Source organism: Vidua chalybeata, chromosome 6 (genome assembly GCF_026979565.1).
Source record: "Vidua chalybeata isolate OUT-0048 chromosome 6, bVidCha1 merged haplotype, whole genome shotgun sequence".
NCBI classification, from domain to species: Eukaryota; Metazoa; Chordata; class Aves; order Passeriformes; family Viduidae; genus Vidua; species Vidua chalybeata.
This window is the reverse complement of record NC_071535.1, coordinates 23,941,264-23,948,942: the sequence shown is the minus strand read 5'-3', so window position 1 is coordinate 23,948,942 and position 7,679 is coordinate 23,941,264. Positions and strand designations below refer to the sequence as shown.

At 37.0% G+C, this 7,679-nt stretch overlaps 1 long non-coding RNA gene across 1 annotated transcript; it reads left to right on the top strand.

The window, feature by feature from the left end:
• The first annotated feature begins 332 nt into the window (after window positions 1–332).
• Window positions 333–7,346, top strand: LOC128790103 (uncharacterized). Its single transcript, XR_008431627.1, has 3 exons — window positions 333–394; window positions 4,312–4,378; window positions 7,166–7,346. It is a non-coding gene; the product is annotated as an uncharacterized LOC128790103 (long non-coding RNA).
• Window positions 7,347–7,679: the final 333 nt, after the last annotated feature.

Genomic DNA, 7,679 nt, shown 5'->3' with positions numbered 1-7,679 from the left:
GAACATTCCAGCCTGCACAGCTCTTTTGAATTCCCAATTTCCACTTCCAGGAAACTCTGATATTAGTAAAAGTATAGCTTATCTGGGAACCATGCATAAGTTTTAAAAAATTTGTCACAGACAGAAATTTCTGTAAGTGCTCTCTTTTAGAAATAATTTCTTTGTTTAGCTGGGGTATTTCCCTGAAAGAACAGAAATAGCTATACTGATTTTTGGATGCTGTCAGTCAGGAAGATACTTTAGATTCCTTATGATGTTCCTCACTCCTGGGAGCAGCCCCAGATCTGGTTCTCTACAGAGGAAGTAGAATCTGAGACTTGCTGTGACATCACAGGAGCAAGTAAATTCAGAAAATCCCTGGAATCAGCTTACATTTCAGCAATGATTTAAGAAGGTAAAAATTATTTGTGAAGCAGTATTTCCTTAAAGAAAAAACAAACCCCAACAACACTGACCCTCTCAGTGCACTGTGTTTTCCTTGGTGTTGGCACAATAACTGCTAATTACTCAGATGTTAAGGAGTAGTTAATTATTTATACAAAGTGGAATGGCTTCAGCAAGAGATACTCTGGTGCCAGAATACAAGGTGGGACTCAGTCTGTATTTTAACATAGAGTTTGGAAGGTTTGAAAATGGGTCTCCTGCTTTCCTGTGGCGTACTTAAATCCCTGTGAAAAAGGATATTCTGGGAGGATACCTTTTTTTTTTTTTTTTAATGAGCTTATCTCCTTCCAAGAAATGTATTTAGTAGGTGGTGCTTGAGCAGCAACAGGCATATCCCACAGGCTTGGAGTCAATGTGTACCTTCATTCCAGAGACAAAACTTGCTGATATTACTCTTGAGCATTCCTGGCTGGCAATGCCAGAGCTTCTTCCTCAGCTCCCTGGCTTCTGGAAATCCTCTTCTTTGATTACATGTGTTTCATTCTTTGTTGTCCAAGGCATATGAGCACCTATTCTGAATTCCACTAAACACCATGACTGCAGCTCTATTGCTGTCAAGCACCTCCCTGTGTTATTCTGAGAAACAAAGCCCAGGTTACTTGTGAAACAGTCCAGGACCAGACCTGCAAAGGAACACAGAAGGAGGAGACAGGTTTCTCAGTTGAGTCTGGGAGAGTAGTAACTATATCATTAGACAGCCTCCTCTCTCAGGTACACCGCATAAATGGATAATGTGCAATAGGTAGTTGTAGATTAATGAGATTCATTTGAAACATCAAAGAGTTCCCTTGAGGATTGTGATTAGAACTTGCATCCTTTCAGTGTAGCAAATCTGTACCACTTTACTCTCTTAGTATTGGCAACACCTAATTTTGGCAACATTGGGCTGTGGTAGCTAATTAGGTAAGAATGATATATCTATCTATATAGTTCCTTTTCCCAGAAAAAAAAAAAAAAAAAAACCTTTCTCATCCCATTCCATTTGGTTGTCCTTTTATAGAATCTTATTACTATTGTTTGCACTTTTCTCACAAATACAATGAATGCCACCTTCACATTAAGCTGCTACTGCCATTGTTCACACTACTTCTTTATATTTGAGAAAAAAATCCATCATTAAGATAATAAAATAAAAGCACAGTTATAGGATTTAACATCATTGGATGATATTTCAAGCTTCAGAACATTTTATGTTGCTTTAGTGGTCTATTTCCAGGGTGATTTAGTTAATTTTTGCTCTTGTATTCCAATAGCAACTGTAGCAGAAAAGCCTATTACTATCTGGACAGGCTAAAATGCTGCAGCTTTCCTCTTAAGATGCAAATTTACATACATGGATTGATGGTGACATCTTTGCCACGGGAGGTGGAGATGCCTGCTAGTACCAAGCTTGCAGGTTTCCTCCAAGCTGATTCAAAATGCAGTGGTCTGTCAGAAAAGATAAATGAAAAACATTATTCTAATCTATAAATTGTCTATTGGCTACCCATTGGAGTCTGGTTTTAGTTCAGTGCACTGGTCCTTATCTCTAAAGCCTTAATATTTAGTTAACTCTGAGAACATCTATTTTCTGCCTGCTTGCTTGCAGCTGATTAATTTTTTTGACTTTTCAGGTCTAGACTGAGAGATGAAGGAGGCAGGGGCACAATGTATCAGTTACTTCTTTCCATTTCCCAAGTTTATAATTTCTCCCTTTCAGACTGCAATATATCAATTCAGATTTCCCCATCACAGAACATGATCAGCAAAATCCTCCTCCATATGCAGTTATTACATTTTTTTCATTACTTTCCTATCAAAGGAAACCCCATGTTGGCATTGGTAAATGTATTATTAGCTCTTTTCATGAAGAATTTTGCCAGATATTATGCTAAGAAATGTTTTTAAAATATCTCTAATAATAATGTTACCAACTGCTTGCAGCAAAATGATAACAGTACCTCAAGATTTTTCTGGCAGAAAATTCACCTTGAATGCCTTATAAGTACCATACCCTTTTTCTGCAAGCAATGATAGATACTAATGCAGTTGTGTCAGTTCTGTGATTTCTGCCTCGGTCCTGAAATAATTATATATGTGATTAAATTTGCTAACACCATCATAGTGAAGACAGTGGACTTATTAAAATAAATTACATGCTTAAATGGTTGCAACAGTAAAGTCTTAAACAGCAAGAAGCTGTTTATTATATCTATTTCTTCAGGCTTTTTGTCATAAGGTGTCTTCAGATACTGTTTATAAGAATAAATCTTTGTTTAGCATGGTTGTTGCTGCGTACAAATGCAAAGGTGTTCTATAAACTGCAGCAAATAAAGAAGCCAAGAGTCTATGTAAGATGGATCAGGAAATACATTGGGATACCAGCTCCCATTTGTGTTGAGCATCCATTTACCTTACAAGTTGAACCACATTAATATGCAGAAGAGAGCAGGCTTTGTGTCTGAAATAAAGGAAACTCCCCCCCACCACTATTTCTTTTCTATAAATTGTGATGAAATCCACTGAGATTACAGCAGTGATTAACCATTTCCTTCCAAGTATCTTAAAACTGAGTAAACAATCTGAGATGGAACTTGCCCTATCCACAACAGCAAGTATCCTACACCGGGTGTCTCGTTGGAAGACAATGGTTCATATGAGTCTAGGCTCAAGACAGAGGATTTCCACTTCTTGTGCAAGAATTTTGGTCTATATGGCCATGGTTTAGAGCAGGTTGGCCTCTCTGAAAAAACTCAGTCTTACAGCACATACTAGATTTCTCTCTCACAATATAGAGATGATATCTGTGTCCTTGCTGGGAGATCTCAGGAGGCCTAGGTAGGGGAGCTGCTGAGTTGTGGAACCCTGCCAGCCTTGACACTAGGCTGGGCAATAAACTGAAGAGATGGGATAGTTCTGTAATTTTGCATGGAAAAGGTTCCATGTATCTGGAAAATTTTAATGTCTATTTGTATAATACCCACCGATTTTTGATTCTCCTACATAGTTACAGAACAACTGCAGGCACTCAATTCATAAGTCTGGTCTTGCTGGTATATTTCCTGCTTCTAGATTTTGTTTCAGCTTTTGAACCCTTCCCTTTGTCAAATCATTAAATTTAAACAACCAAAACCCTGCTCAGTTGGTGCCAAACTGTGAAGAAGCCTAAAATTTATGGAGAGGTGAGTATTACTCTTAAATATCTTCACTGTATCTCATGAAGCTGAGTACACTCACTCTGTGCTTCCTTTAACTGATGACATCTGGTGCTAGTCGGGTTTAATTGTAACTGCTTTGGAAAGCTGCAATCTTTCTTATTTCATTCAGCCTGAATTAATCTTCCTTAACAAGCACTCAAAACAGCCCTTTTCCCTCTAAGTATGTTGGCCACAGAGCCATTGTTGTGACTTATTATTGAGAATCCTTTTTCTGCCTAGCAAAATTGAGACAAAGGAATGCCTCATCAAGTTTTTACTGTTCTGCTGCCTTGCATTTATAAAGCTCATATGAATGGGATACATGCAAATGTCCTTCCTGTAGAAGGTCACCCAATTAAGAGCTAGTGCACAGACCCATAAAGTTTTATTAATACAATCCTTTGACTTAAACTATTTTAATCTAAAAGCTTTTTAAAATTGCTAGTAATATTTTTGAGTATAATTGCTGTTAATTTACAGTTATTAGAGAATTTATGGGACTGAGTTTTATATTCCTGTGTATATTTAGCTCACCATAAACATCAAAATATCTTTAAAAATCCAATGTTCATTCACAATTTCTTCAGCTTCTTGAGAAATTTGTAATGCTCTTTGCCCCTCTGCTTTCTGTCATTTTGGATTGTAAATTTTTGAGGCTGAGAATTGTGTTTTATTGTGTCTCTAATAACAGGATAACAGGACAATGTTTTTCCTTAAGCTCACTGGATGTTAGTACAGTCATTACAAAAATAATTAAGGTAAGACCCCAATCAGAGGCTGTAATGAATGGCTGCTCACTTTCCTCTGTCTGGATCATGTGTTACCGTGGAAGGTGGAAGGGGAAGTGGCTCACCCACTTCCTCCCCTCCCTTTTCATCTCTGTTATGGTGGGAGCTCAGCATAGGAAGGGAGAGTCGATGCTGTTAGAGATGGCAAAGATGTTTTCACAGATTCATAGAGCTTACACCTCATAGGGATTATGCAGTCAAAAGCCCTGTTGATCAAATAAGTTCTCTACATTCAAACCACAAAACATAATTGAAGTCTTTCTTTGCTCAGAAGAGTTAATTATTGTATGTTATGGGCAGAGAACAGGAGACCATAAAGCACCGCCAGTTCTGGAGTTTACAATACTTTTGTATCAGGGAGGTATTGATGTGATCAAAGAAGATGAACAGCACTTTTAGTGTCTAATGCAGAGAAAAAAGTGAATTTTCCTTTTTCCGGCCACTTCTGTGAAAATACTCTATCAAATTAATCTTGCATTACTAGAACACAAAACCAAAGCTGATAATCTCAGGTCTTGGGAAAGCTGTGCTTTTCTACTCCATGCTCTATGTCTTTCTACAGATGGCATAATGTTTTACAGAAACATGGGGGGGGAAAAATTGTGGAATGCACATAGACTGTGACAGGGGAAAAAATTTCTTATTTCTGATCTTTGGCTACAGGGACTTGGTAAGAGCTAAGCTTTTCAGGCCATTTAAAAATATATTTAACTTCTTATTTAATTGGCAAGTCATAAAGATCACTTGAATGATCATGCAGTGCTTAACTACCCCAACTGCCCTCATATTGATAACACAATATTAGAATATAGTCAATCTTTGTCAGCAGTGAAACATGCTGTGTTTCATAATTATTATTTATAATTAAGGAATTGGTAAAAGAGTTATAAGGGCATGCTGACAGCAGTTAACTTAGTAGCAAACCTGAAATTGGCCATAATTGCTGTAATAAATCAATTTCACCAGGATTATTGCTACTGTAAAACTAATAGTCTGTAGGAGCAGTATGTGATTAAAGACAGCTCCCTCTCAGATCTTAGTGACTAGAAATTTATAATGTAAAACTAAATTCCTAATGTAGAATATAAAACTAATAGAACTGCTGATAAAAATTGAGGTTAAATCTTTCCCAAAGTTTTAACAATCAAGGAACAAATGAAGATGAATAACAGGAAAGCTCGGTCAAATTTTGAGGCTAAGAAGAAAACACAAACCAGCATGCATGCTACCACCCAAATCTGGCAGTCTGAATGCCTAAAGCAGTCTCAGTGTCATTAAGCAGCCTGCCCTGACAGTGCTGTGGGAGTTGTGTTTTTGCATCAGTGAGGGAAGAACAAGGAAGACTGCTGGAATAATACCACAATGAAACAATAAGCATTACCCTTTCAGCTGTTTTACCCAGAACACTGGATTAAAACCAATATTAGGATCAATCAGCACACTAGCCAAACTGTATCTTCAAATTTCTGCTTGTTCCAAACAAATTTGTTCAGCACAATATCTGCATTTAGTGCCAGTCATGGCTTCTGCTCTCTGAAGTATCTCTGGAACTTTTGGCCTTTGCCATGAGAGTACCCACCTCACTCTTGCCTTCAAGGAGCTATATTCAAAAGCAAAGGATGGCTCTTCTCAGGCCATACTTGTCATGTTCCTTGCATGTAACCAGACTCTAAATTGTGAAAGTACACATGACTAATTTCTCTTGCAGACTACATTCTGTTTCATGTTGCCTGAGCAGCACTGGACACTTTCCTGAAGTGTAAAGACTTCTGAATTACAAATATGTCAGAAGATGAGTGATGAACCAGTGCCAGATCCATGAAAGCTTACACTACACATTTCACAGGCTTATTTTTTCCCTACCCCTTAGAAGTGTACCTCAGGGTACACTTCAAAGTATTATCAGTTTATAAAGAGAAGAAGAGAAACTTTTTGTGTGTATTTATTGGTCTCTAAAAGCCAGTAAATCTTCCTGCATCCATGTTAAGTAAAAATTTGAAATGTTTTTAAAAAGTTAAAAGGTTAAAAATACCATTTCCTATATCTATCTTAAATGCTTTAAAAGTATTGACACATTGGTTTGTAGAGTTTGTTGTATATTCATTTAAAATAAATGAACCCTTGGTAAAGATTAAATTCTTTTGAGTAAGCCTTTCCAACAGGTACAACAGGAAATGGGTTTGTATGTGTATGTGAATTCAAACTGCACTCAGGAGGATTATATACTGCCTTTCTTATGAGAAAGAAAATAAATTCATGCAGACTATAAAATCATAAGAGCAAAATCAATGCTAAACTTAGGGACTGAATATATAAGAAATATGCATAGAACAAAAATTACAGGGAAGAAAGAAGCCACTGTTACAGTGTTCAGCTGATTCATAAGCAACTTCATTGAACTGCTAAAAGAAGAAAGAAGGTCAATGGTTGTTGTTGCAAAACCCATCTTGATTTTACTTTATTCATAATTTTTTGAGGAACAACTCTTCACATTATCAGCTGTTACAGGAGAACATACCCTTCTCTCTCACCAGCCCATTTGTGTGCACCTTAAAATTCTCACACTGAGAGCTTACCATCAATTCCAGCTCAGAACAGAGGTCCACAAATAACAAGATTTCAGGACTAATACCACACTAGTGCAAGGAATGTATTGAGTTTAATTAAAAATTTACAGATGATGAAATAATCTTTTCATTCTTGAGTCAGGATAGCAAGTAATGTTGTTGAAGCTACCTTCACCTTGTTTTCTTGCAGTGGCCACATATGGAAAGGACGGAAATCTTGCAGTCCACAGGGAAACTTGTGTGAATTACAACTGCTAAAACATGATGAACAGGAAATTTAGACCCTGGTAGAGGAGAGCCTGGGTGTATCTACTGGATATCTTCATAGCTGCAGAAAGAAACAGCATTTCTTTACAATGACTTTAAATTAAACAGACCTGAAACAAAGTGGAATGTGTATTTTAGTAACTCTTCAGCCCTGTAATCTTAGCAGAGTATACAAAAATTAGGACCAAACTGAGAAATTCAGATAGGCCTGTGAAGTTTAAGATGTCTAAATTCAGATAGGCCTGTGAAGTTTAAGATGTCTGATGGTAATTTTATCCATTAGGATGTCAGGTTCTGGTGTCACTCATTATTCAGCAGAAATCTGATGATATCGAAGGTGGATATTCCTCTGCTGAGCTATATGTCTTAAAATAACTATGTTGCAACTTTAAGACTGGTCTTTTATTTCTAAAAATACTATCCAAATAACACAGGTT